This window comes from Cuculus canorus, chromosome 25 (genome assembly GCF_017976375.1).
Source record: "Cuculus canorus isolate bCucCan1 chromosome 25, bCucCan1.pri, whole genome shotgun sequence".
Taxonomy (NCBI): Eukaryota; Metazoa; Chordata; class Aves; order Cuculiformes; family Cuculidae; genus Cuculus; species Cuculus canorus.
This window is the reverse complement of record NC_071425.1, coordinates 5,012,870-5,039,980: the sequence shown is the minus strand read 5'-3', so window position 1 is coordinate 5,039,980 and position 27,111 is coordinate 5,012,870. Positions and strand designations below refer to the sequence as shown.

The 27,111-nt window shown below is 43.2% G+C and overlaps 1 protein-coding gene across 14 annotated transcripts in view; it reads left to right on the top strand.

Moving 5' to 3' along the window:
* TANC2 (tetratricopeptide repeat, ankyrin repeat and coiled-coil containing 2) overlaps window positions 1-27,111 on the top strand; it is a 225,301-nt gene continuing 198,190 nt past the window's right edge. For 12 of the 14 annotated variants that reach the window (XM_054088191.1, XM_054088186.1, XM_054088183.1 and 9 more), the window contains exon 1: window positions 1-226. The gene's annotated coding sequence lies outside the window, so the exon portion shown is untranslated. Of the gene's footprint in view, window positions 227-2,695; window positions 2,715-27,111 lie in introns of those variants that run through there. The other 2 variants (XM_054088176.1, XM_054088178.1) reach the window with 2 other exon arrangements.

Here is a 27,111-nt window from a genome sequence, read left to right as displayed (position 1 = left end):
GGGGCGATCGCCGCGCGCCGCTGCCGCCCCGCCCGCTCTCTCTCTCTCTCTCTGTCTCTCTCTCCCTCCTTCTCCCCCTCTTCCCCCCGGTTGAGGCGGTGGCGGCGCGCGCTGCAGCGGAGCCGAGGAGGGGCGAGAAGCGGCCGCCCCGCCCCTCCCGGTCGGGCGCGCGCTTAGCCCGGCGGCGGCGGGGATGCGGTGAGAGGGAGGCGCCCCGCGCGCGGCGGTGAGGGGGGGCCCGGCGCCAAGCGAGGGCGGGGGGTGTGGGGGTGAGGGGCTGTCTGAGGGGTAACGTGGGGGGGGGGGGGCTGTGGGGAGGTGGAGGTGTTTGTAGGGGGATGTGGGGAGATGTGGGGTGGGGGGTTGAGGGATGTGTATGGGAGATGAGGGGTCTGGGGGGGGTGGATGTGTGTGAGGGGACTGTAGGAGCTCTGTAGGGTGTGTGGGGGGTGAGGGGTCTGTGTGTGTGTGTGGGCCTGTAAGTGAGGGATTTGTGTGTGTAGGGGGAGTGTGGGGGTCTGTGGGTGAGGGATTTGTGTGTGCAGGGGGAGTGTGGGGTGTGGGGGGGTCTGTGGGTGAGGGATTTGTGTGTGTAGGGGGCGTGTGGGGGTCTGTGGGTGAGGGATTTGTGTGTGCAGGGGGAGTGTGGGGTGTGTGGGGGTCTGTGGGTGAAGGATTTGTGTGTGTGTAGGGGGAGTGTGGGGGGGTCTGGGTGAGGGATTTGTGTGTGTAGGGGGTGTGTGAAGTGCAAGGAGTCGGTGTGTGGGGTGGGGGTTGAGGGATGTAGTGTATGAGGAGTGAGGGGTCTGGGGGTGTGGATGTACGTGTGGGGGGCGTGTGAGGGGGTCTGTGTGTGTATGTGGGGTTGGGGGTTGCAGGGGGTCTGTGGGTGAGGGATTTGTGTGAGTAGGGGTTGTGTGTGTCTGAGGGGGTGGATGTGTGTGAGGGGGCTGTGGGTTGTGTGTGGGATCTGTGAGTGCGTCTGTGTATGTGTAAGGGGGTATGAGGTGGTTTATGTGGATGTGGGGTCTGTGGGTGAGGGATTTGGGGGGGCCGAGGGGTCGATGTGTGGGGAGTGGGAAGATGGGTGTGGGGTTGGGGTTGAGGGATGTAGTGTATGGGGGCGTGAGAGGTCTGGGGGTGGATGTGTGTGAGGGGGGGTCTGTGTGTATGTGTGGGGTTGGGGGGGTGTGAGTGGTCTGCAGGAGAGGGATTTGTGTGTGTAGGGGGTATGTGTGAGGAGTCTTGGGGGGTAGATGTGGGGTGAGGCTCTGTAGGGCGTGGAGGGATGTGAGGGGGGCCTGTGGATGTGGGGGGTGTGAGGGGGGTCTGTGTGTGTGGATGTGGGGGGTGTGAGGGGTGTGTCTGTGTGGATGTGGGGGGTGTGAGGGGGGTCTGTGTGTGCGGATGGGGGTGTGAGGGGAGTCTGTGTGTGGGAGGATGTGGGGGAGGACGTGGAGGGGTGTGAGGGGATCTGTGTGTATGTGTGGCATTGGGGCGGATGTGGGGGGTGTGAGGGGTCTGTGGATGAGGGCTTTGTGTGTTTGGGGGTGTGGGGTAGGAGAGGCTCTGGGGGGGGATGTGGGGGTTAGGCGGGCATGTGAGGGGTCTGTGAGTGTAATATGTAGGGATGTGGGCAGTGTGAGGTGTCTGGGTGAGGGATTTTTGTGTTTGTAGGGGGGGTGTGGGGAGTGTGGAAAGATACGTGTGGGGTGGGGGTCGTGTGTTGTAGCATAGGGGGAGGTGAGGAGTTTCGGGGGGTGGATGTGTGTGTGGCTGTGTAAGAGTGTGTATGTGGGGGATGTGAGGGGGTTTGTGTGTATGTGGGGGGTGTGAGGGGGGTCTGTGTATGTGTGGGGTTGGGGGGATGCGGAGGGTCTGTGGGTGAGGGGTTTGTGTGTATGTGGGGGCATGTGTGTGCGTGGGAGGGGTCGGTGTGCGGAGGTGGGGGGGTCTGTGGGGAGAAGGATGTTTGGGGGGGTGTAAGGGGTCTGTATGTGTGCTCTGGTCAGCTGTGATGGTAAATGGGGTGTGGGGATGTGCGGGGAGGTGTGAGGGGTGTGTTTGGGTGTGGGGTGTGTGTTGTGAGGGGTTTGCGTGTGATGGGAGTGTGTGGGGTCTGTCTGGGGGGGGTGAGGGGTGTGGGAGCAGCGCGTGTTCCTGTGCTGTGCAAGGTCTGTGTGGCGGTGGTGGGGTGCGGGGTGTGTCTATGGGGCTGTGAGGGGTCTGGGGTGGGGCGATGTGTGGGGTGCGAGGGGTCTGTGTGTGTGGGGTGCGTGTATGAGAGGGGGGATGTGTGAGCGGTCTATTTATGTACGTGGTGGGGTATGAGGGGTCGGGGGGGGTGTGAGAGGTCTGTGTGTGTTGGGTGCGGGATGTGTCGGGAGGAGTCGGCGTATGTGTGTAGGGGGGGGGTGTGTGTGTCCCACCTCCCCCCCGCGGCGATAGATTTGGGGGTCTTGTGTGACGGATCGCGATGGGGCGACGCCCGGCGACATGTCTGCGGTGTCTGGGTGTGAATCGCGGCGATTCCCCGCCGCCCCGCACCGAGGCGGGGGAGCTGCTTCAGGTGGAGCCGCCGTGTCCGGCGCTGCGGGCGGAGCCGCACCCCGGTCCGCAGCGCCCGGGGGAGCCGCCTGGGCTCGATGGGGCTGCGGTTCCTTCCTCACACTTGCGGTGGCAGCGGGGCCTCGCCGTGCCCAGGCGGCTGCAAGGTGGGGCTGCAGCAGGTACCGCTCTGCAAATCCATCCTTTCAGTTAGAAATAGCTGGTTTTAAGGGGGTGGTGTGCAGCCTTGAAAGGTAAGTGATGAATATTTCGTGCAGAAGTCAGGAATTGGGGTCCATCCCTGAGAGGGTGGCGTGGGAAGGTGTTTTCCTGCAGAGTGGACTTGTATTCTCAGGGCTGTGTTCAGGTAGTGGGTACCTGAGCCGACGTAGTGTCCAGGGAGCCAGGAGTTAATCTGCCCACCCATCTCTGCCTCCCGTGGGGCTGGGAGCTAGGGGTTAACCCACCCACCCTCTGCAGCTTCCAGTGGTGTGAGAGCAGGGGGTGAACCCACTCATCCCCCTCCTCTGCCTCCCTTGTGTTTGGAGCCAGGGGTTGACGCACCCACCTTCCTCCCCTGCCTCCTGTGGGGCTGGGAGCCAGGGCTTAACCCACCCACCCTCCTCTGCCTCCCTTGGGGCTTAACCCACCCACCCTCCTCTGCCTCCGGTGGGGCGAGCGGGGGAGCAGGGAGTCTGATGACACACAGGGTGCCTTGCTGTTACAGGCGTGGGCTGCGTGTTGGGGGCTAAAATGTGAAAAAGAAATGAGAAATGATGAGGCAGGCAGCTTCTCAGGTGGATGTTTTGCAAGGAAAAGGCAGATTCTCATCCTCATCTGTGCTGGGAAGTTCAGGAGTGTGTGTTAGATGGTGAGCTGGTGTAGAGAATGATGCATAGAGGTGGATTTTGGGCTTTTGTGCAGGTGAAAACAGTGCAAGGAAAATGAAATATCTGGAGAAATTAAATTGTGAAGGTTAATTAGTGCTGCTGGGGAGTGTAGCGTAGCTATAGTACACTAAATGAACGCAAATTAACGTTGAAATTGGGAGAAGAACAAGCAGAAATACAGTGAACGTGCCGTAGAGAACAACAGCATGGCCATGGAGTCCTGCTCACAGCATTACTCAGGTTGGAGCCAGAAACCATTTCTTCAAAATGCTGGAGGTTGGGTGTTGTCTGTTTTTCTTATGTAATCCTCAAAACTTAGATACCAAACCTGCAGCTCAAAACATCTATTCCTAATCTGTGAATTAAAAAGAAAACTAAAAAGATGTTAGTGAAATCAATGCCTTTTGGTGAGAACACACTGAAGATAATTTGCTGGCTACAGTCACACCAGGCTTTCTTACTGTGTGGTGATGGACCTCTTAGATCATGGATGCTTTGTGTAGAGGTGTGTTTATCTGGAAAATGTAGGGTGAATGTGCAGTCCAGTTATGAAAGCACAATACATTGCAACTTGTTATAGTCAAAGTCCCATTTTTGGGCTTTGGGAATAAACTACCAGGAGAATAAAAGAAGCGTTGATGCTTTAGGCTCGGTTGGTCTTGAAGCAATTGAGGTCTGTAGCCGTTTTGGCTCTGGAGCTTCTGAGAAAATAAACAGGCTCCCTAGAGTTGGGCTTCTTTTTTGGTGTAACTCTTGTGAAGCACATTGTAAGTGCAAAAGATTGTGCCTGCTCCAACCTTGCCACCAGTGTCATTTGAGTGGAAGGGTAGGACCATATCCTGCTTGGATCTAGCTGTGGTCATGGAATGTTGAAGCACCCTTGCATGCATATTTAGACTTGTAATTACAGTGTGGCTTACTGGTTGCGTATTCAGTGAAGCTGGATAACTAATATAATTTTATAAAATCAACTCCTTATCAGTATTGATGGCATTGTAGCAATTCCTGTCTTTTTCTTATCTTTGTATTTTCCATTGGTTTTCCCGTGATCCTCTTTGTGAGCTCATGGCTTTTTAAAATTGAAGTACATGTTCTGATCAGAAATATATATGTCTTCTAAAGTACTTAACAATTACCTTTTAACTTAATTACTTTTTATTCAGGTTTCATATGCTAGACTTTTTGACTTAAACCTTCAGAATGCAAGTGGCATCTATGTTTATGTTGAGAAATCCATGAGCATGCCTCTTGTCTGCAGTGAACTTTACATAAAAGATGGATCTTTGAAACATTACAGACCAGTATGCCTAACTTGCTGCTTGTAAAGTCTTATATTGATATAAGTTCTCATTAATATTGGTGTTCATAAATGCAAATTGTATAAGGCCCAAATGTGCATCATGTACAGGACTATGTACTCTGTACACTTGAGTTCTGCAAGCCTTGTTTTATATATATATTTATTTCCAGAAGAACACTTTATCTGCAAGGCCACCTTTGGTTTGGCATGGACACATTTGAGTTTTATTAGTCTGGAATCTTATATTTTCTTTAATTTCAGGATGCTTGTTAAAATTGGTAATAGTCTATTTTACTTTATTAAATAGCAAAAGGAAAACAATAAGAAGGCGGCTAGAAAATTCTAAAACAATGCCTTGGTACATTAGAAGAAGAAAAAGTAACCTGCAATGCTCTCAGTTTTGTGAGTTTTTTTTTTGTTTGGGTTTTTTTAAAGATGTTTTATCTAAATTCCCAAATTTTTTTTTAAAGCAAAATACTTTTTTCAATATTTCACAATAAGGAATTACAGGTGTTCGGAGCCATTCAGCTGATCACAACTTTAACTGCTTCTAGAATGGCAGCTGTCTATGTTCAGTGCCTTTCCCTGAGCATGGGTTGTGTTTATGCTTAGTGCCACACAAAGGGTACTCGCAGCCTGACTAATGTCACTGGTTACTGATCAGGCTGACTGCAAGTATTATAATTTCAGGTTGTCTTGTACTTTACTTCCAATGTAATGAATATGTGCCAACCTCTGGAAACAGTTTTTGGCATCTGTAAAATATGCAAAAGCTGTGTGGTGATACAGGAGCTAGTGATGTTACCAGAAAGGTCTGTGGGAGGTTACGACAATCTCCAGTGAGAGCAGAACTGAGCCCACTGGTTGTTTCTGGCTCTTGGAAGTCTTCATCTTGGAATAGCATGTTCATTTGAACTTCAAGGTTAAGAGTATGCCTGTTGCATTCGCTGGAGATCAAGCAGTGTTTAAAGCTCAGTGCATCTGCAAATATTTGCAGCAGGGGGACTGAACGAGATCCTTCATCTCTGGTTTATTTGCCAGCTGGATTTTATGAGCTTTAAAGAACAAATTCTAGTTATATTACATAGAATTATTCCAGTCCCATTATTTTATGGAGCTAAAATGCAGTTGTTTGTTTTATGTTCATTTGAGAAGTAATTACTTTAATTAGAGAAGATAGTGGCTTGTTTTGTGGACTTAGATTAAGAATGGAGAAACTGAATTTAGAGCCCAGTCTTGAAGTTGTCCGTTCTGAAGCTCCCTATCTTATGGAGCTGTTTGAGGTTCTGCTGAAGCAGCTTGTGATGAAAGAATCTGGTTTTATGACAACGGTGATGGAGACATAGGAGAGGAATTTAGCTTGTTGTCCTAGTGTGGCATTGGCTGTGAGATTCTGATGGGGGAGCAGAAGTTACTTTACTGGATTTTGGAGAAAAATGCTGTATGGTTTGAGTGCTGTGGGGATGGAACTATGGTGTTTCAGAACAGGAGGAAGAGAAACCTTTGGATGATCTGTAGAGCTCGGGTTTTCTTCCTGGGCAGCAGTTACTGCCTCTCTCTCCAAAATGTGCCAAATAAGTGAGAAACTGCATCTTGAAAAATACTGTTTAAGAGAACATGAATCAATAATGATGTCACATAAGAAGTATAGTATGCTTATTTGAGTCAAGTTTGGTTTTGTGCCACGTTGCGTGATTATTGGATTTCAAGTCGTTATTTATTCATGGTGTTTATGAAACGCATGTACTACTTGGCTTCGTACATATTCTGCAAAAAGCAGAGGTCTATGTTTTGTTTCCTCAGCCATTTAAGTGATTTTTTTTTTTTTAAAGCTTTTTCTTGCTGAGTGGAGAGCTTATTTGCAAAAAAATGTTTTTTTGAATTTAAAATTTGAGTGGCTTTTTTTCTTATTTCTTTCCCTTCCGACCAGTCCTGTTGCCTTGTGAAACTGAGAATTATATAGCTTTACCAAAGAAGTAACCTTTGGTAGTAATCCTTAAGAGCCAGTTTGGCAAAGGCACGTGTAGTTACTTGAGGAACATGAAGAATCCTGGTGAGTTGATGTTACTGTTCGTGTGCAGGCAAGTCCCCGCATGCCGCTGCTTTCTGGAGCTGGGGCCCTTGTGCTGAGGGGAATGATGCTGGATGAGCTAATGGCTAGGGAAGTAATCTGTTAGAGTGGTGTTCTCCTTTGGACTGGCATAACTAACACAGAGGGGGATGAATCATGCCTGTTGACATTTCAGCCGTTACCAGTAGTTGTTATTTATTTGTCCCTTATGAAAAGAACATATTGGTGACTGCGAGAGCATCTTCCAGAGCAGGCTGATAGTTCTGTGGAGCGAGGGCTGGAGTTGCTGTTAGTCTTTCTGTTTGGCTGGGGAGTGATATGTTGTTGGAGATTGTTCATACTCATGATTTCGAGGTCTTGGAGCTCCTTGTTGCTCATTAGTTTGGTTGTACTTAATGAGGAAGAATAAAGTGCTGTATATCCAAAGTGAAGGTCTTCGTATGGATGAATTATTGTTTCTTGCACCACTGCAGTTCCATTCATGTTGCCCCATTCCACATAAGTTATTGAAAAGTCATCTGATGAGCATTTGTGACCTTATTATGCTGATCAAAGCAGGGAAAGCTCAAAGCCCTGTTTGTTCTGTGCCAAGTCATAAGCGTATGCAAATGTGTTGGATGAAGGCAAGCTTTCTTCTCTTTCCTCAAGGTTTTGTATCAGGAAGTGTTATCATTTCTTTTAGGGTAGGTGGCTTATAAGACAGCAGAGATGTGCCCATTGTGATCAGTTATTTGTCTTTACATTCCATTTCCACATCTGTTTTTTTTTTTGTCATTGAAAGACGTGACTTGGGTTTTGGAGATCAGTAACACTTCCAATTTTCCATCATGTAACAGTTAAAATGTGAAACTTGTATAAATAAATCACTAATGAAATTCAGCTGAATAGTTGAACTGCGTCTTCTACCCTAATCTGTAGGGGATATTTTTAAGATTAAAAATTGGTAGAGCTTGACAGTGCAGTTGAGGTAAAATTCCCAAATAATGGTCAAGAGGGTAAATAGAGTTTTTCTCAAGTTCCTCACTTTAATGGTGAATATTCTATTATCTAATTTTTACTTACATCAGCTTCAATTGCTAATTATGCTTGAATTATCACTTTCTCAAATCTGAGATTTGTAATGATCTCATTAAGTATTTTGGATAGGTGAATTCTTGTTTGCAATATAAGTCAATTAGGAATTTGTTATTCATCTGGGAGGGTGAGAAGAGAGATGGTTAATTTGTATTTTATGGAAGGGGATCTTTCTCTTTACTTACTGTTAGATATTTTGGGGGTTGATTTCATTTTCCCATTCATGCCTGTATGGCTTCTAGAGCAGGTAGAATAACAGATTGCTGCTATTCTTCTGTGTTCAGATTATTGAAGTAAAATGATTTTATAAAGCTGTCAGTAGGAAATATCACTGCTGTCATTTCTGTTTTTTTTTTTAGTTGCCTGAACAAGTAAGGTTGGTGTGAATGGTTCCCCCCTTTTTTTTGTGTGTTCTCTTAACAACTTTAAAATTTGCGTTTGTTTCTTAGTTTAGATGAGAAGTTTGATGAGTGCATTCAAAAAAAAAAAAGAAGCCAGCAGTGCATATGAAAAGTATAAAAGTTAAAAACAATGTAGAATATCTCTCCAGAATGGGATTATGATGAATATTTATAGTGTTTGTGGTTCCAGGAAGCAGTTGTGCATTGGTTCCAATTGCTGAAATGCATTAACTGACACTCTTTAAAGTGTTTTAATATCCTTAGCCTGGAAGCAGTTACAGTCTCTGCTCTTCACTGCTGGTCACCTCAATGTAAGCTGAAGTTCTCTGCAGGTGACTTTCATCCTTGAGTTGCACACTAAGATGGCTGAGCTCAATCCTGTGGTTGGTGTGCTAACAGTTGGCTTAGATGTTGGTAAGCCGTACTTATGGGCTTTTATGTCATGTTGAGCATTTTTACTGGTTCTGTCTGAGGTTGTAAAGTATTACTATTTCCAATGAAGCTGAGTTAAAATACAAAGAAAACTGGGAGAAGACTGTAAGGAGAAGCAAATGTGAATCAAGTAGCTTCCTGGTCACGTATTTAGAGGTGTAAATGTTAGAGGATTTAGATTCTTTCTGCATTTGTTAAGTGGAAGCGGGTTTATTTGTTTTACTGTTTTAGAGAAACAAACAGGCTTATCTTTTATTGCTCTTTGAAGAAGCGTTACCTGCCTGCCATCACCCAGCTGTTGGTTCTGCTTTCTTCAGCCTCTGCTGAAAGCTGCCAATCTCATCTGCGCTGAACCAGATATCTGGGTGTAAGGGGGAAAGAATAATCCCATTTTACTTGCTTCCCCCTGGTGTGGCTGCCCTGGAATTACTCACTGGTGGTGCTGATCAGGTGGAGTTAACAGGCCTGTTCTGTCCCACCAGTCTGGCACAGCAGGATCTGAGTGATACCTCTTTCCATCAATAAAAATCAGCTTCTGACAACTTCTCTTCTTGGTCTGTGATCTCATCAAGTCTATGTTTTTAATGAAGAAATATTATCAGAAAGTAAAGGAACAATATGCAACCAGGGTGCAAGGAGCAATAAAGTATGTATTTCCCATTGTAAGTAATTTTATTTACCTCTTTAATAATAGGTGATTTTCCCTTTTGCCTTATCTCCTGTTCTGTCCTGTGGGATTTTTCTGTGTCAAGAAACTTTTCGATAGTAGGATGACCCTAGTGTTCTGGATGACGATTTGAAGAGGCCTAGTAACTAGAAGAGAAAGATGCATGATGCTTTTGTAGAAATGAGATACTTGGTTTTAGTGCTGGAAGGTGTCAATGGGAAGGCCCACACCTTTTGTAGCTCACCAGGACTTAGGGAGTCCCAGAAGGGATAGCAGCGTGGTGCTTTGATCAACTTTGAAAGAAGTTGTTCAAAACAGTCATGTCATAGAATCATAGGATCATTGAGGCTGAGAAAACCCTCCAAGATCATCTAGTCCAACCATCAGCCCAACACCACTGTGCCTACTAAACCATGTCCCAAAGTGCCACATCTACACTCTTTTTGAACCCTTCCAGGGATGGAGACACCACCCCTGCTGCACCACTCTTTCAGTAAAGAATTTTTTCCTAATATCCAATCTAAACTTCCCCTGGTGCAGCCTGAAACAGTTTCCTCTTGGTCTGTCACTTCTTACACTTATATGCAGAGACCAGCACCCACCTTGCTACAACCTCCTTTTAGGTAATTGTAGAGAGCAACAAGGTCTCTCCTCAGCCACCTCTTCTCCAGGCTAAATAATCCCAGTTTCCTCTGCTGTTCCTCATAAGACTTCTTCTCCAGACCCTTCACCAGCCTCACTGCTGTCTTCTGGACACACTCCAGCAATGTACTTTCAGGCTGGAGCCTCCTATGCTTGCTCTTTCCCTAGGCTTCTTCAGTAGGATGTAGCTCTTTAGTTCCATGTCCAGGGTCTCTTAATAGTCAGTGTGTGTCTATGAACATCAGGTCAGTCCCTAATGGGGTAGCTGCGATAGGCTTAGGCAGGCTCTTTCTTTCTTGTGCTGCAGGAGAAGGCCTTTGTCAAAGGGGAGACGAGTGGACAAACACTTCAAGGATATTTGCAGGATGATAGGGGTTCAGGCAGTTATTCTGTGCATAGAGCTGTATGTTGGTTAGTCTGTACTGTCTGTAGTTGCTTAAGTTGGGGTCTTATGCTTATTAACTTCTCTAGCAGCCTTTGCATTTCTAAATATTCTTAGTTTAATAGCTAATCAATATTTCATGAAGAGAGAAATCAGTCATTTGCTAATTTAATGGAGATTTTTTCTTCTTATTCAAATAATTCTTTCCTAATTAATTTTCAATGTGATTAGAGGACCCCAACTCAATTTTCTGATATTTCACATGGTTGTTGGCATGAGATACTCAGCTTCACAGTTAGAACATTAGCGTTTGCTTGAAGTCTTTGAAAGCAGCTTTCCATTGGCCCCAATCGCTGATTCGTACTTGGGTGTGCATCAAAGCACCCGTTTTTTTGTCTTCAGGAGTGGTGATTTAGCGTAACAGGTACCATTAAAAAAAGGAATATTGTTCTTTGAAGGCTTAAGCTGTAATGGAGCACATATGCCCATCCGCTTTCTCTTCAGACTGGTAATATTATCTATGTCTTGATTTAAAAAATGAAATAGAGGCGATGTGCTGCTGACAGCAGGCAGTGCTGCTACACCTCCTCAGCAGAGGTGGGGTATACCATCTGGCACTATGTGGGTAGTAGTTATCCCAAAAAGTAATAACAGTGGGAGTTCTTGCCAGTTACAAGTTGTGATCGCAAGCCAAATGGTGTCGTTCTAAATCAGTGTACGTTTCCAAAGAGAAAGATATGCAAGTGTTTATTTTTGTGAAATTGAGAAGTATTTTCAGTTGCAGGGGTCTAAGCTGAGGTTTTAGCTGCTGGCATCTGAAAGAAAGTGTGAGGGGAGTAGGTCAGGGGGACATGGGCTGCATGCTAGACCATCTTCTAAGCCCTAAACAGAGTTGGTTTTTTCTGTATTATGTAAGCCTCCTCTTGGTTAGTATGTGCATGGCTGGAACGGAGGGATTATTTCATGAGTGAATAATGGAGTGGTCTATTGATTTGATTTGAGACGGACAGATGGGAACTGAAAGATCTCAGTTCTTCGTCATTCGGCACTACTAACTAATCTTGAACAAATTGCTGGTACCTTCTGTAAGAGGATGAGAAAAGCTTCGTAGCTAGGTGAAAAATACCCTGTATTGCTTTTAGGAGCACTTTTGATGTAGTGGCCTGTGATAATTTTGTCTGAAAAGTGAGACATAGCACAGCCAGAACTGCTGTAAAGTGGATGCAAAACTGGTTAGCAGGTTGCTTAGTAACCTGGATGATAGAATCGAGAGTGTAATAGTAAAACCTGTGGATGCTGTCAGCTTTCAAGGGGTTAATTAATTTCTGAACAAAAAGAGTAGTCAGTAGTATAAATACAGGACAAGAGCAACAGAGTGATTTGAAACTTGCAGGACTCTGTACAGTGTCCAGAATGAAAATTAGAAAAACCGTGTCCTTTGCATGCACACAGAGCAAGGGAAGCTCAGGAAATTGTGAATTTGTGACTTTTTTCAGATCTGGATTCTTACTGCAGTCTTGCTCAGACCTTGAAAGCACTGCGTATCAGTGTGGACAAGATGCATGCCCAGACACATATAGGTTTTCAAAGAGGGCTTTTGTTCTTTCTCGAGTTACTTGGGTGGATGGTTAAGCTGCTCTTACGTCAGCATATGTTGTCTCTCTGCTCGGGGGCTTTGCTGATATCTTTCTCCCCCAGCATAGCTGTAACTGCAGGAGTCCCCATAAAGCAGATAAGCTTTGTGTTGGGCTCTGCTTACATCTTTGTGGATTTGTTTACCGCTCTGTCTGTTGTAAACGTCTGTAAGACTATCAAACAGATCTAGTCAATAACGACTTTGTCCGAGTCTGCTGAATGCATTCATAGTCCTTGCACTGAGTTAGTTTTCCATGTTGTATTGCTGTAGTTTGATCTTTGGAAATGGAGATCAGCATGGGAGTTGGTGGATGTATACACAAGTTTTTCAAGTGAATTATTGAATGTTATTTAGGAAGCATCTGCATATTTTGTTTAGTCTGTTTACCAAGCACTTCATTGAAATAGTTGCCTCAATTCATTATCTTCTGTGAGAAATTTCAGCATTCCGTAGTCTGATTTTTATATACCTCATGTAACTATTATACTCCTTTGTGTCTTTAGCGTTATGCATTAAAGATAGCTGTTATGATTAAACACAAAATCTGGCATTGTGTTTGTCTTTATAGAGAGACAGTTTTGCAGTTGGAAAAGCAGATGAGGCATTGCTAAAGGCTGCTGTGGCTACTTTGCATCTGCTACACTTTCTGGTGTAGACAAGGTTTGTCACTGCTGTAAACACTGCAAATCATAGATGCAAATTAACCTTCTTCATAAATGGAGGCAAATGAGAAATGTCTCCCAAGTTTGGATAAAACTGTCTGTAAAGAAACATTAGATGATATGACATAAGATTATTTAGCTACTCATCATTACCAGGAAAATTAATAATTGTAAAAATCTTCTTGGTGATGAGCTGTCTTTACAGTAATAGTGTGTTGTACATGAGCATGGCCTGGGTTGGTATTGTTATCATGTGTTAGTTATTGCCCATTTAGCTGTGGATGTACTGGAGTTGACTCCAGCATGTGTGGGGGATTGACCCTTCTCAAACATCATGTGCTGCCGTCTGTGTTGTTGCTTCTGATGCATGCGAGTGCTCACTGAGATCTCCAGTTTGGGAATTCCGGCAGTGTAAATCTAGACTTGTCAGGTGTCTGAGCTATAAATCCCTAGGCTGATATCTGGTGGCAGTTTGCTCATAGTCTAGACGCTCATGCTGAACTTCTGCATGAAGCTTGTCCTGGCTGCTTACGCGCAAGAAGTCGTCTTTCTGCATTGTATTAAGAGCTTATCCATATGCTACAGGCTCTGAGCACAGGAAGTCTGCTGGCAGCAGTCCCGCTATTCCATATTCTGATTTCAGGCTCTTTGTGGATTGTCAGTGGAAAAAAAAAAAAGGCATAAAGTGTGACAAGTTGTTGGCTGGCTGATTTCTAGATAAGTTTTGCAAGAAAACTTGAGTAAATATTAATGTTATATGTAAGAAGTGATGTAGCATGGCTGGTTCTGGTGTGAACAGCGGGATGTGATTAAAAATGAGACGGAGCAGTGCACAGGGGTCAGTTTGGAGGGCAATCTCCGCTTTGAGCCTCTGTCGCCATAGCTCAGGAGTGGAAATAATGGCTGTTAGCTGAAGTGGGTTGGAATGGCATGAGAAACTGTGTGCATTTCCTTCTGACAAGGGGTGGGCTTTGTCATTTATTGACATTAAAAAGAATATCTGATTTTTGCCATTAGTTTGGATCGAATAACAAACACCCAAAATAAAATGTTGTAAACCACCTTGATTAGGAGAAAGAAAATGGAAACAAATGCTCAGTTTTCCATCTTATGCCTGTGTCACAGTATGTTGCGATGTTCAGCAAACCAGAACCATTTCAGAAGTTTTGCCCAGGTCTGGGAAATCCCACAAACAGAAACAACCCTGACCTTCAGTAAGATCGTTTCCTTGGGGAGAGATGTCTGGAGGGGGGAGGGGGGAAAGCTGAGAGTACTTATGAAAACCACGTTATTCTATGTAATGCTCCTACAAAGTTCTCTTGTAACAGACAGTATGTATTCTCTCGTGTTTGTGTCGGTGTCAGAATTGTTGCATCTGGAATGCTCCTGCTAATGGGAGTTGGTCTGGTAATCTTTTTCATAAAGCAGAAGTAGGAAATGATTATTGAAAGTATAAATACTTAGTAAAATTTAAGTTTATGATCTTCTTCCAAATAAGAAACCACTTAAAATATTAATAGCTTTGTTTACATGTCTGATGTGCCTCGCCTGATTGAAAGATTCAATATTTACAGTTGGTAGCTTTTTAAATAAAGAAGCCTCTAGCTTTCATATTGTGTTATTTGTATACCTCTGAATTTGGTGTTTTCCTTTAGGAAATAGCTTTTATCTGTCTGCAGCTGGCTGGCAGGGTTTTACTAAATAGTGTTAGGAAATATCATAGGCTGAAATGTGAAATACTCTGGAAGTAGGTAAGAAACCCAGAGAGAGAACCTGGTGTTTTTTCAGATGGTCTGTTTGTTCTGCTAGGGCTCTGTTTACCTCTGTGATAGATATCAGATGGTGAGCTTTTGCATATTACTCATTATATGAACATCAAGTTGGTTTTCCTCCTTTTATGTGTGCTCTTCCTCTTCCTCCCCCTTCTCGCCCTGCTCTTGTTTTATCTTTGCAGCATTGTTCAGTTTGAGTAGAAGGGCCAGGAATTGATCTCTTGTCCCTGGAGCATAGCATGAGCAGTGTGCTGGTTTTCAGCAGGATCTGGATCACAAGCACCATTGATTTCTTTGCTGTTCACATGTGGTGAAATCTTCTGAGGTGAAACCTTTCCTATGCGACAAAGTCCTTGCCTTGCCATGCTGAAGCAATTTTTATGATGCTTCTCTTTAGTAACGGAAATGGTTTAAGTAAATGATCACACACACGAGCACTCCTTCCTGCTTCTGTTTTCCATCGATGTGCAAAGCTTGCTGTAAGTTCTCATATCATTAAAAAAAAAGTGCAAAAGCAGCCTGAAAATGTGCTACCTGGTCTTGAGACAATTCATAAGTCTATGGGAAATCCTTCTTTCACTTTGCTGGTGTTCAGGACTGGGAGGCCTGAAACAGCGTGTTTGCTGTTAGGTATGTCCATGGCAAAGAACTCTGGACTGAGAAAATCCAGGCTGCTTGTCCTCCATACTGTTAGCTGCAGCAGCCATAGTCTCCCACAAAGGTGTCTGGTTGATGTCCCCATTACAAGGAGATCAATTTTCCAGGCGTTTCGACTTCTGCCCTGCACCTTTCAGCAGGCAGAAGGGAAATCTTTCTCTAGGATGGTGACCTCCATCTTTTTCCAGTGTTCCTTGGTAACCCCGCCTGACGAGAGACTGTGCGCATTGTGGTGAGCCGGGGTCTGTGGGTGGTCAGCAGGCTGCCAGGACGTCCGAGAGATGCGGTTTGCCATTCTCTTGCCGTGAGTTACTGATGTAGGTGTAGACCTGTATACATCAGGATCAAAACTATCTTTTGAATTCCAAGGGTAAAGGAAGATTTGGAAATTAATTATTGGAGGAGAACTAAATTAGTGAAGATGAAATTGAGAAGCAGAACAGCAACAAGATGTTTCTGACTTTGTAATTGTGCTTCCTGAATAGATAATTGCATGTAAATAAGTATGCAGATGGACTGGTGGTGGGAAGAGTAACTGGAAAGTGGTGAATTTAGTAGTAATGTGTTTTGAAAGCTTATATGAAAAAGGCTACCAATCTCATAATGAAGAGTTTAGAGATACAAAGGCTTATCTGAGGATTAAGGCAGACTTGATTGAGTGGTTTAAAAGTTAAACTGGATTTTGACACATTTATACCAGTGCTACTAGAAATGGCAGTAACATCCTTTACAACAGGACTGCACTTGGGTGCCTAGTTGTCCAGGGATGGATGAGTGTGCAGCTGTTGTCTCTGCTCAAGTGCAAATATATTACCCTTCATGACAGCTTGGATTAAAGACTTCTACAATAACGATTTTAATAGGCAAAGAAATAAGGAAAAAAATAAATACTATTTAGTATTATTTTAATAAGCATTTATATCAGTGTTATGTATGTGGGGCAGTGGGTGAGGGAGTAGATATGTAGTATTAATATCTTCTCCAACTTAGTATTTAGAGAGTTGGAAGGAATGTGTTTATATATTTGTTTCAGGTGGACATCAGCTGGTGTTACAGATGCATTTCTTTTGTTGGCCAGGCTGACAAACTTGAGACTGAGCTGGAATGCAAAATATTGCTAGTTATCTAGACAGCCTGGGAGTAAAGATTCCATCACGTTTTGCTCTAAGCAGCGTCTTCTCGGTGGATTTTTATTGGATTTTCACATATGTAATTATTAGCTCAGCCTTTAGAAGCTGGGAAATCTTCATAATTATGTTTTTTTCAAGTTGTTCTGAATTTACCGTATTGTTGATGTGTGTCTGTTAAGACCTTTGGTGCTCGGTGACTGGCTTGGTTGCAAATGCACTTTGATAAAAATTTTGTAAGCATATATAATGTGTTTGTTTATGACCATAACTTATATTTCACTGTAGACTTGGAAAAATGTAGCAAGGACACATTTAGAGAGGACTGAGTTGACCACCTTAGATAGCAGCATGGAATGTAGTGCATTACTCTTCAGTATTAAACTTTAATCTGTCTAATCGCTGCCTGAGTTCTCTACAGATGTGTTAGAGCAAACTAATAAACTGTACCCTGACACAAATATTTTTATACAAACAAATATAATTAAGAATTAGAAGGAAGGGGTATGGCTAATAATATTAAAATTCATTCCTTATCTTCTTCTGTTTTAATTACTTCAGTGGTGTAGTTATTTTAATTTTGCTTACATAAATTAAGCTAAGTGTTCAACTTCCCTGCCAAGTACAGCACGAGTGCTTAAAGCACGTGGAGTCAGTAGCAGAAACAGCCCGTGAAGGATATTTTTTTCTGAACCCGCTGACAGATTTTATGTATTAGTTGATACAGTAGATTCATATAATAGTGATTTTGTAGTAATAATGACTTTCTAGAAGGATTTCAAGATGCGGGTCTAATTCTTTGCTGTCAAATGACCTGGAACTAGCACCAAGTCTGTTACTGTAGTTTTTGCCTTGATGCATTGTTCAAAACTATGTAGGGAAGTGTACTTTTAGTGGTGGTTTACCATGGTAGCTTGTGAGCCCAGTCTACACAGATGTGACATGGGCAGGAATAAGTCTGAAGTTGCATTTTCTGTCAGTTTTGGTGCTGTGGTCAGAGCTGCTGTATAAAAGAATAACTTCTTTGTCTTAGCCAGAGATAATACACACCTCCTCTGTAAAAGGGTCTTTGTCTCCATCACTGGACTGTTCCAGGCAATCCGATGTACTGTGCTGTGAACAAAACCCCTGCATCTTAGTATGTGCAAAGTTGGGCCATTTCCAAGCCTGTCCTCTGCATGTCTGAAACTTCAAGCGTCTCATATTACTCTTTTAAAGATGATATTCAGTGTTAAAAAATGTGCATTCTAGGGTTTGGGTGGAATTCATGTACTAATGTGATGACAAACTTCATCTGCAGATGGACAGGAATGGTTTCATACAGATAGTTATGCCAGATAACAGTTCACATTATAGGGAGAGAGAAAGTAGCAACGTTTAATTGCACCTTTAAAAACAGAGAGTGGGAAGAGTTTTTTATATTCTCTGGCAGTAACATTTCGGAAACAAGCAAGTGAGTTGGAGCCGAAGAAATGGGAACCATAGTGAAGCAGATACAGGTGCTGCTGTTGAGGAAGGTTGTTTAAATCATCCTTCCTTGTTACTTGTGTTTTCTCATTAAAAAAAAAAAAAAATCTCTATTCATCTGAGAGTATGTTGCCCACAATAGGTAAACATTTGAATTGCAGAGGGAAGAAGCAAAATGTTAGCATATTGAGCCGTAGAAGATCAAGTTTAATTTATTTTTCTCGGTATCATTTAAAAATGGCATCCAAGCTACCTATTCTGATTTTTAATGTCTTTTTTTTCAGGTAGGCAGTAGTTACACATAGAGGTAGACTGAGTTAGAACTTCAAATTTGCGTTTTTAGAAAATAACTACTTATTTTAAAAAGTAGAATTATCTGGTGTGTTTCTTAATACACATTGTGCACTGTTCCTTGCCAAGGATAGCTCTGGTAGAATGATGGTAGTTGTTATTTTTAAGAAGAAAGTAGCTTCTTTACTGAATTTAAAACAAACTGAAACCCTGGTCGAGTGACATCGCACTGAACTGCCGGGATCCAGACGTTTGTGTAAGGACTGGCTTTCCTAACTGGTGTGTGGAGATACCTGTTGGCCTGTGCTCTGGCCACAGTTTGAGCTGTGGAAGTGTTTCTTTCAGCCATTTCATCTTTCACCTTCAAATATGAAGTATGTTTCAGCAAGCCACTTTATTCTAATGCAAGTGAAATGAGCTATATTTTTCTTGAAAGCTGAGCACAGGGGCAGCAGCGAAACCTCGCTGTTAGTGCCTCTAGGTATTGGTGTGGTAAAGGGAATGCCGACACAAAAAGTCACTGAGGAGCAGAGACACCCTCTGTCAGGAAGAAACTCAGCTGGAAGGTGACAGTCATTCTGGGTTCAGAGTTAATCCATTCAGGATATTCCTTTCTCTTTCTTCTCTTCCTTGTTGCTGTGTGAATCTCTCCTGTAAGGGGCTGCGAGAGCAGCAGAGGAAACACACTGAACTATACCCGGAAACCCCAAGGCAAACACACCACTGTTGTCTCGGCAGAATACATTAACTGAGAGAAGGGGAGCTTTTCATTCTGCAAGCTGTATTTGTGGTAATCTTAACTGCCTGGACTTTACGGAGGAGAGAAATGATTTCTGCGTTGGCAGTTTTCCTGAGTTTTTGCCTTATTATTTTAATGGTTTCACCTTAAAGGAATTTTTGACGTGTCAATTGTTATGGCAGTATATTGTAGTGGCACAGGGATTTGGTTAATCTAAAATGACTTGGTCTTGTAAATAAACTGAAGCAGAAGACTTTCCTAAGACTTACCTTTACAGCTTTTCAGTTATTTTATAGGAATTTCAATGATGTGAATAGTCAACTTAGAAAAATTCTGCATTTCTGTCTTAAGTGACGCTTGGTGTGAGATCCATTTTTGTTGGTTTTCCTTTGAAAACAATAAAACCTCTTGCACAGCCACCTGTGAGATGTGAGGCCCTCAATTCCATGGAGTGCTGGCCGTGCACTGAGAGCAGTGGATTGTCCCTCAGGGATTGCTTCCTGTTGTTCCCACCTTGGGTGGTGTCTGAGGCGCAGCAGGCAGCACCGAGGCTGCACACTGTGTAAGCCAGGAGCAGCCTGCTTGGTCAGGGTCTGAAGGAGAGGATGTAGTCTGTTTGCCAGAGTGGAATGCTGCTAGTGATGAGGATGAGCAAAGGAGCTCAGTGTCGCTATCTGAATGTCACCTGATGGAGTTAGGGTTTTATACTTCTTAATTGATTTTTTTTTTTAATGAAGACCTACATTACTGTAATCATAACACATACCTAAATATCAGTTATAATTAGTTTGTCATAATGCTTCAATCGCTTTAACATTACTTGGAGTGCACTGAAAATGGGAAGCCGATGGCATTCTGCAAGCCATAAGCGGACATTTGGACAGTGGGCTCTGCAGACAGGCTGTGGGGTGGGTGTTGTCCATTTGGCTCTTTATAGGCAAGTGTTAAAAGCTTTGAAGGAAATAGTTTACATCTACTCCGCTCCTGTGAGATCTCCCCCTGGAGTCCTGTGGCCAGTTCTGGAATCCCCAGTGTGAGAAGGATGTGGAACTGTTGGAATGGGTCCGGAGGAGGCCACAAAGATGATTGGAGGGCTGGAGCACCTCTGCTACGAGGACAGGCTGAGAGAGTTGGGGTTGTTCAGCCTGGAGAAGAGAAGGCTCTGGGAAGACCTTAGAGCAGCTTGCAGTACTGAAAGGGGCTCCAGGAAAGCTGGCCTGTAGTGATAGGATGAGGGGGAATGGCTTTAAATTGTGAGGAGAAAGATTTACACTAAACATTGGGAAGAATTTCTTCACGATATGGGTGGCGAGGCACTGGCCCAGGTTGCCCAGAGATGTCGTGAATGTCCAGGGATGCCTGGGCGTTTTCAGGGCTGGGTTGGATGGAGTTTTGAGCAACTGGGTCTGGTGGGAGGTATCCCTGTCCATGGCAGGGCATGTGGATCTGGATGGGCCTTGAGATCCCTTCCAACCCAAACTGTTCTATGATTTATCAGTTTCTTCTGGGTAATCAAAGTTGTCTCAGCATATGCAGTGTCTGGCTTGTTGGTTTAGTATGATGGAAGTCACCTCACACTGCTTAGTGTTTGCATATTGCTGCATCCTACCTGAAGCAGCACATCCTACTGCTGCAGTGGCAGCTTGGATGGATGCAGGAAGTCACCATGGGTTTTGTAGAAGGAACTCCTGCTTCATTCACTGCATGAAGTTCTGCTGAAGGGGCCAGCAGATCATGGAGGAGAGGATCCAATTGGTAGGATCCACCTGGATTTTTGAGAGAGTTTCATCCAAAGTTTTCACTAGATATTTTAGGAAACTGAGGAGGTGCAGCGTGGGGGAAGAGTCGTGTCATGGAGAACAGTGGCCTAAGACAAAAATGAGGATGGAAATAAATGGTCAGCAGTCACAGCAGAGGGATATTACCTGTAGGATTTGGCACTAGGCCCCGGCCTAGGCACGAGGGTCATGCTAATTAATGGACACAAACATGCAGTAGGCTGGAGGTAATCAGTCTTGCCAGGGATACAGACCAAGCATATTAAAAGCAAGGGATACAGAAGGGCCTTAAGTCTGTAATTACTGTCCAGTAACAGCGGATGAAATGCAATATAGATAAGTGCAAGTGTTCTGTGTGCAGGAAAAACAAATCCAAGTATAGAAAATTATGGTTCTCAACTGACTGTTACCACTCAGTAAAGAATTTTGGGACTGTGACTGATAGAGCCACAAAAAGATCAGCTCATTTTGGTCTAAGAGATATTTTAGAGCTGCAGATGGCTCAGAGCAGGGCGACAGGGATGATCAAAGATAGGGAAGGACTTGTGTAGAAGAGGAATAGTTGAGTAGACACGAACCACCTAGCAGGGGAAAGAGATGCCATTTAGGAACAATTACCTGGAAAAGAGTAAATTACATGCAAATTCCAAGTGAATCATGGGCAAATGCTATGGAGTACTTCTGCAGACACACTTAAATCCTTGTTTGCAATACGCCCTTTAAGTCACTGCTGAAAGTACGGTGCTGCCTGTAGTTTGGCATACGTGTCCATCTCCTAGACTTGGCCACATTCCTGGGAGGTGTTACTGAGCCAGTGAGTTGCTTCACTCATGGGTTAATCAGGGATTTGTTCGTGGTGCTTGCGACCTTTGAAGGCTAATGTGTTTAGTGAACATATCGCATAACTGGACAGTCAGGATTATGAATATTGCTTTAATAGTAAGGTTCCAAAAGCCAACAGCAGAGTTCTTCTTTTACGTTCCTTGTATGTGTTTACACAACATAAAAGAGCTTTCTGTGGTGGATGAGGAAATATGTCCTTTTTTGGTCTTGGTAAGAATGTTCTTAAGTGGTTTCTGTGGTATTGTTTGCATTACTTTGCTTTAAAAGCAGTAAACTTTGGAAAATATAATATCCATACCCAATTTAGATTTAAGATAATCCAATCTAGTGACAACACTGTGAATGTTAAACTATTTTTCCTTTGCAGACTCATTCTTGTTAAAGAAAAAAGGCTTCCTGATGCAGATAGTAATACAACAGTAGATTACTGCATTTGCTGTAACACATCTTGATGTCAGAAATGTTTTTCTGCAGATCTTGCCTGAGGAAATTTCAGGCCATTGTTTCTTAATAGACATTGTTCCAGAGCTTAATAAAGGTGAATCAGAGACTATGGCTTTATGGTGCTGCAGTGAGGCTGAGAATAGGCTGCTGCTTAAGCCTGAAACAAAAGAAGGCTGAGAGTTGGGGTGGAGAAGAGAAGGCTCCAGGGAGACTTACAGCAGCACTGCTGCTCGTCTTTCCTTGGCTCCCTGTGACACAGGATGGATGGACCAAGCAGAAGAGAAGGCAGATAGAAGATGTAGGATACACTGAGCCAGATGGAAAGAAATGTCAGGTTTTTCAAATGCTACAGTACCTGTCTTCTAAAGGCACTTCAGCACACCTGAGCCAAGGCAGTGCCTCCTGACAGCTAATGTCTTATTTGGCAGCTGGGATAAGTTAAGCACACACTCAGTAGTCACAGCTGACTTTCTAAGCCATGGTAATGTAGCGGATTAAGAGGCACATTGAAAGTCACGAGGTCTCCAACTCTGGAGACTTGCCTGGCTCACTCAGTACTCCCACTATGACCTTTTACTACCTGCTGATGATTAGTTCCTGGTGGCTCATGTTCTTTCTGGGCCTGCAACAGTTTGCTTTAGGTGAGCTGGTTTCTCTAGTTAAAAAAAATCCACCTCACTGCGTTTTCAGCTGTCACTTGCATGAAGGTAGGAAACTGCAGTTCTTCATACCAGAACTGTAAGTCGTCGTTTCTACGTTTTTGCTGCCTGTTGCAGGATGAAATCGGAAACTTTTGAGTAGTTAGCGAACAAGAGCAGAGCTTGTATGTACAGCCTTGAATTCTTTTGAAGTGTGCTGTAAACTGTAATTTCAAATGTGCTTGTACAATGGCTTCATTTATGCCTGCTTGTAGTTCAAGCACGTTTTCCGAAGTAGTGAGACCTATTTTAGATGTTAGTTTTATACTTTTTAAAAGATAAATGTGTATAAATATGCCTTTTCTTTCAAGTACTTATGCATGGATGCGTTCCCTGTTGGAAGGTTTAAAGAAGTGACTTAAAGTGGAATATCCACTTCTGTTGTTCTGTGTGGAATATAATTAGTCAGCAACCAGAAAAATGAAAGACAAGTGAAACTGCACTTAAATCACCTTTTTATTGTTGTATTTTACTTGTAATTTAAGATACGGACTGTAGTGTTGGCAGATAAGTTAGAAACACAAAAAATGCTGTTGCTCTTAATGTAAGTACGATTTCACACCTGGAAAATCTTTGTAATTTGTAAGGTGGTTTTTTTTTTTTCTTTCTTTCCAACTTTCCTCTTTTTTTTTAAGCCAAACCAAAGTGCCAAAATTAGTGTATGTTAAACCCTGGTATTACTGATTTACAAAGTACAAGAAATGTCTGAAAAAGAAATTTGACTGCAAGGTGTGTTTAGGTAGTTGATGTCTGATGGGGACACTTCTCCCTGTGCTTCTTCTCTGCTGTAAATAACACGTTTGGCATTTAGCAATTTGACCTGTAGATGCATCGGGCTGTATAACTTTGAGCACTGTTGCCAGAACTTTGTTTGGTTCTTACTGAAATCCCTGACAGAACTTTCAGCAATGTTGAGAAGGCTGGAATGCGCTCGGGATGGTCAAGATGACTGCTGTTAGATGTCTCCTCAATTCCATGATATCTGTGGGCCATTAAGTCTCCTCTTGTAGTTACTTGCTGCTGTCTGTTAAATGCAGGTAATTAAAATAAGTCTCCTAACCTTGAATTATTCTGAAAGGAGAATTTTCTTCTTGGTGCATACCTAACATAACCGGTCGCTTTATGGTCACCCTGGCATGTGCATTGAGTGCAGCACCCAAAACAACTGATTAATAACTAATGACCAGTCTGCAGATAGAGCAGGGAGGCGGAACGACCACGTTGTGTTTAATGTTTTTAAACATGCCATGGTAATTAGCATCTGAAGGTGTTAGAAAGGTGAGGGCTTTGTAGCCCTAGTCATTGTAAAAGCAAACCACCAACAGCTCCTGCTCCCAGTTGCGGTGCTGGTAGAGGAGTTTGTAAAGGCTGATAAACATTATTAAGATGCTGAAAAATGGGATACTCTATGAATTGCTAGGAACTGTTTGTTTGTAAAGCAGGGAATAAAATGGAAGCTTCTTATAATTTTCATGGCATGTGGGGTGAGCAGAAAAAACTTAATTTAAAGCATGGATAATTTTCTGATTTATTTTTTCATAATTCCATTGATTCTGGATGCTTTCCCATAGTTATTTAGAGTGAAGAGACTGTTGCCAACTTAGAATATGGTAGGGTGGATGCTTACTTAATGCTGCTAAAAATCAGCCAAGACTTATCTAATTATGGACCAAAGTGTTCTGTTTTATGGTTTTATTTGTGAAACTCTTAATTTATCAATGGTGCACGTTCCTGTGTAATGAACTCAGTAATTATGTATGGTAACGTGATTCAAATCTTACTTTTAATTAGAGAAAACTTGAGAAGATGAACTCTTCGTCAAGATGGAGACATGAAACTCGTTTTCCAGATTGGTCCCCAATAAGGCTAGGTCAGCGTTCCTTACAGTCCTGTCATTTAAAGAATACTGCCGTTTTCCCCATTTTTGATTTGTTATGACAGGCATCATTAAAACACATATCTTGCTTAAAAATTAATTTTTATCAGTTGGAATTGGAATCAAGACTTTTTTTTTTTGTCAGTATGTGTTTTGTTTCCGTCATGTACGTGTGTGCGAAGAATTTAAACTATGATTGTATTTGATTTGAGAATACCATCCAAGCTTACTCAATTTATCAGATGAATACCAGCTGGTGCAACTGACAGCCAAAACTAGAAAAATAACCTCATTTAAAGATGGAAATCCCTATTCATGAGACCATTTCAAAGCTTTTTTCCTTCCAGCAGGACTGGTTGAGCAGCGTGTTCTGATTGCTGGTGTAGGGTACGGTTTACAAAGACAGATGGCCATTGTGTTTAATGTCTGTGTATTAATGTTCTGTTGATAAAAGTATGAGTAAGTTGTTAATTTCTCTGGGAAAATATAATTAAGCTGTTGCGGTCAGGGTATATGTGACCTATGGTACATTTGGTTTAGAGGCTTCAGATTCAATTAGCTTTGCAAAATTGCTGTGAATTTTTACCTGCTCAAATGCAACGTTTGCTTGCGTAGATTATGGGGGAAAAAGGTTGCTTTGTTTGCTCTGGGATGAATAGAAAACCGGTCTGATTTCATCCAGTTAACTGGAATTTTGCTCAATACTGATTTGAAATATTTTCAGGTGTAGAATGGGTGGTGTTCCTTGCAAAGTATCTCGCCAGACTTCTCAAACTCGTTACTGTGACATCCAACATCCTGGTGTCATTTCATACTGGCCCTTTTTGCTGCTGTAGTCCTTGGCTGTGGGAGGCAGGGGTTCTGGTTTGCTGCTTAAAGCTTTAAGGCTTCTTTCTGTTGTGGATTTTAGCTTGGCAGGAAAACATCGCAGCTGGGATGTGTGTTTCTGGACCTGAAAGCATTTGTTATTTTGTAGATGCCTGTCTTTTCTGTTAGAACAAGGGGAGGGGACGTGATTCTGTCAGCTGAACCTGGGGACAGAATTGTGATTTTTTTAAATGTTTTTTTCCCCCCCCCATGAACTGTTCTTCCTTATTCCAGTGATCCATAGGTTAACCAGGGGCCCTTCTTCAGTATAACAAACTTAGCCAGTTTTTATTTGAGGCAGTGCTGGGCAGTTATTCTGCAGCTGCCCTGTACCCCACCTTGTGCTTGTGGGAGCAACCACACAGAGGAAACAACAGTCAGTTATTTGTATTGGTTTTGGAGATGAGTAGGAATACAGAAGCAGGACTGTTACCTTCTCCAACACCGAGAGAACTGCCTTGGAAAAATGTGCTGCTATAATAATAATAAAAGGCGTGATTAAAAAAAATATTGTATTATTATTGCAGTCACAGCACAGGATGGAGGTCTAAGCCTCCAAACTCATAGACTATCTGGAGAAATCCTGACTCTGTTTCTTCTGCAGCATACCGTGTTTGTGATTTGTGTTTAATCAAGAGGGAATCATTGTAAAATTGATTCCCTCCAAACTGTTTGTGCATTAGTCTCTAAATGCATTTGTTGTGGTACAATATGTCAGAATTTTAACTTTCATACAGTTAAATAGCGGGATTTACAAATATAATTAGAGGGTTAAAGGCATTTAAAGAATAAAAGCACTTTAATGACATTCAGTTTTTATTGACAACGCACTAATATCTGCGGCATTCATGTAGAGATTTCTAATGTAATAATATGAGCAGATGAAAGCTCTGCTATTTAGAACTTCAATGCAGAGCATATTCATCCGATCGCTGTCTGAATGCAGATGGAAAGTTGAGGAAATCACTGGTATCAGCAGTCATCTCCAGCCTGCCGTGCGTAAGCCATGTTCTGCTCTGCGAATTACAGGGTGCTGTGTTAAGGGAGATGTATTAAGAAGATAGATGGCAGCAAACTGAAACATTTATAAGGAGTTATCTTTAGTTATTCCCAAACTCCCTCCATATTTTCAGTTCTCCAAAACGTGTAACGTTACTTAAAGAAAAAAAAGTTCTCCTTACTCCGTCATCTGCTAGAGTTGTCAGCAAGTACCTGGGTTTTGACCAGTTAGAAAAATTATGGAGAAGGCCAAATAGATGCTTTGGGATTATTTCATCTTCTGTTTCTTTAGGATCTAAGGAATATAGAGTTTTTTTTTTTTTTAATTAAATAATGCCTAATAAAAATCTTCCTTGGTCCAAACGTGATTTGGTTTGGCGTTCGTATGGGCTCAGTTAAAATGGCTCCTATAGCTGTGGGCTTTTGCTATCTGTGGTTAGACACGCAGGATTCTTTATCTGAGTCTCAGCATAGTTCCTGCACAATGCAAACACTCGCGTGGTTGGATGGTTCCGAGCGTGAGCAGCAGTTTGCAGAACCCAGCAAGGGAGTTTGCAGAAGGCTGTCATCGTGCCGGAGCGGTGAGAGGCAGCCCGTGGTGCCGGGGCAGGAGCCAGAGGAGGCTGTGGCAGAGGCTAGGTGGCCAGACAGCTGCTGAACAGGCTCATCGTCCTCACTGTGTCTGGAAAGGCTGGAAATGCTGTGGGATGGAACCACGTTAGCGTGTTTTCCTTGCTTGACTGATTGAAACAACCCTGCTTCTGCTGAGCGCCACATGCTGGTTACTGGCTTTTTAGTTATTCTTCCACAGAAGTGAAAAATGGAAAGCAGGGAGGTAATTGGCAACCC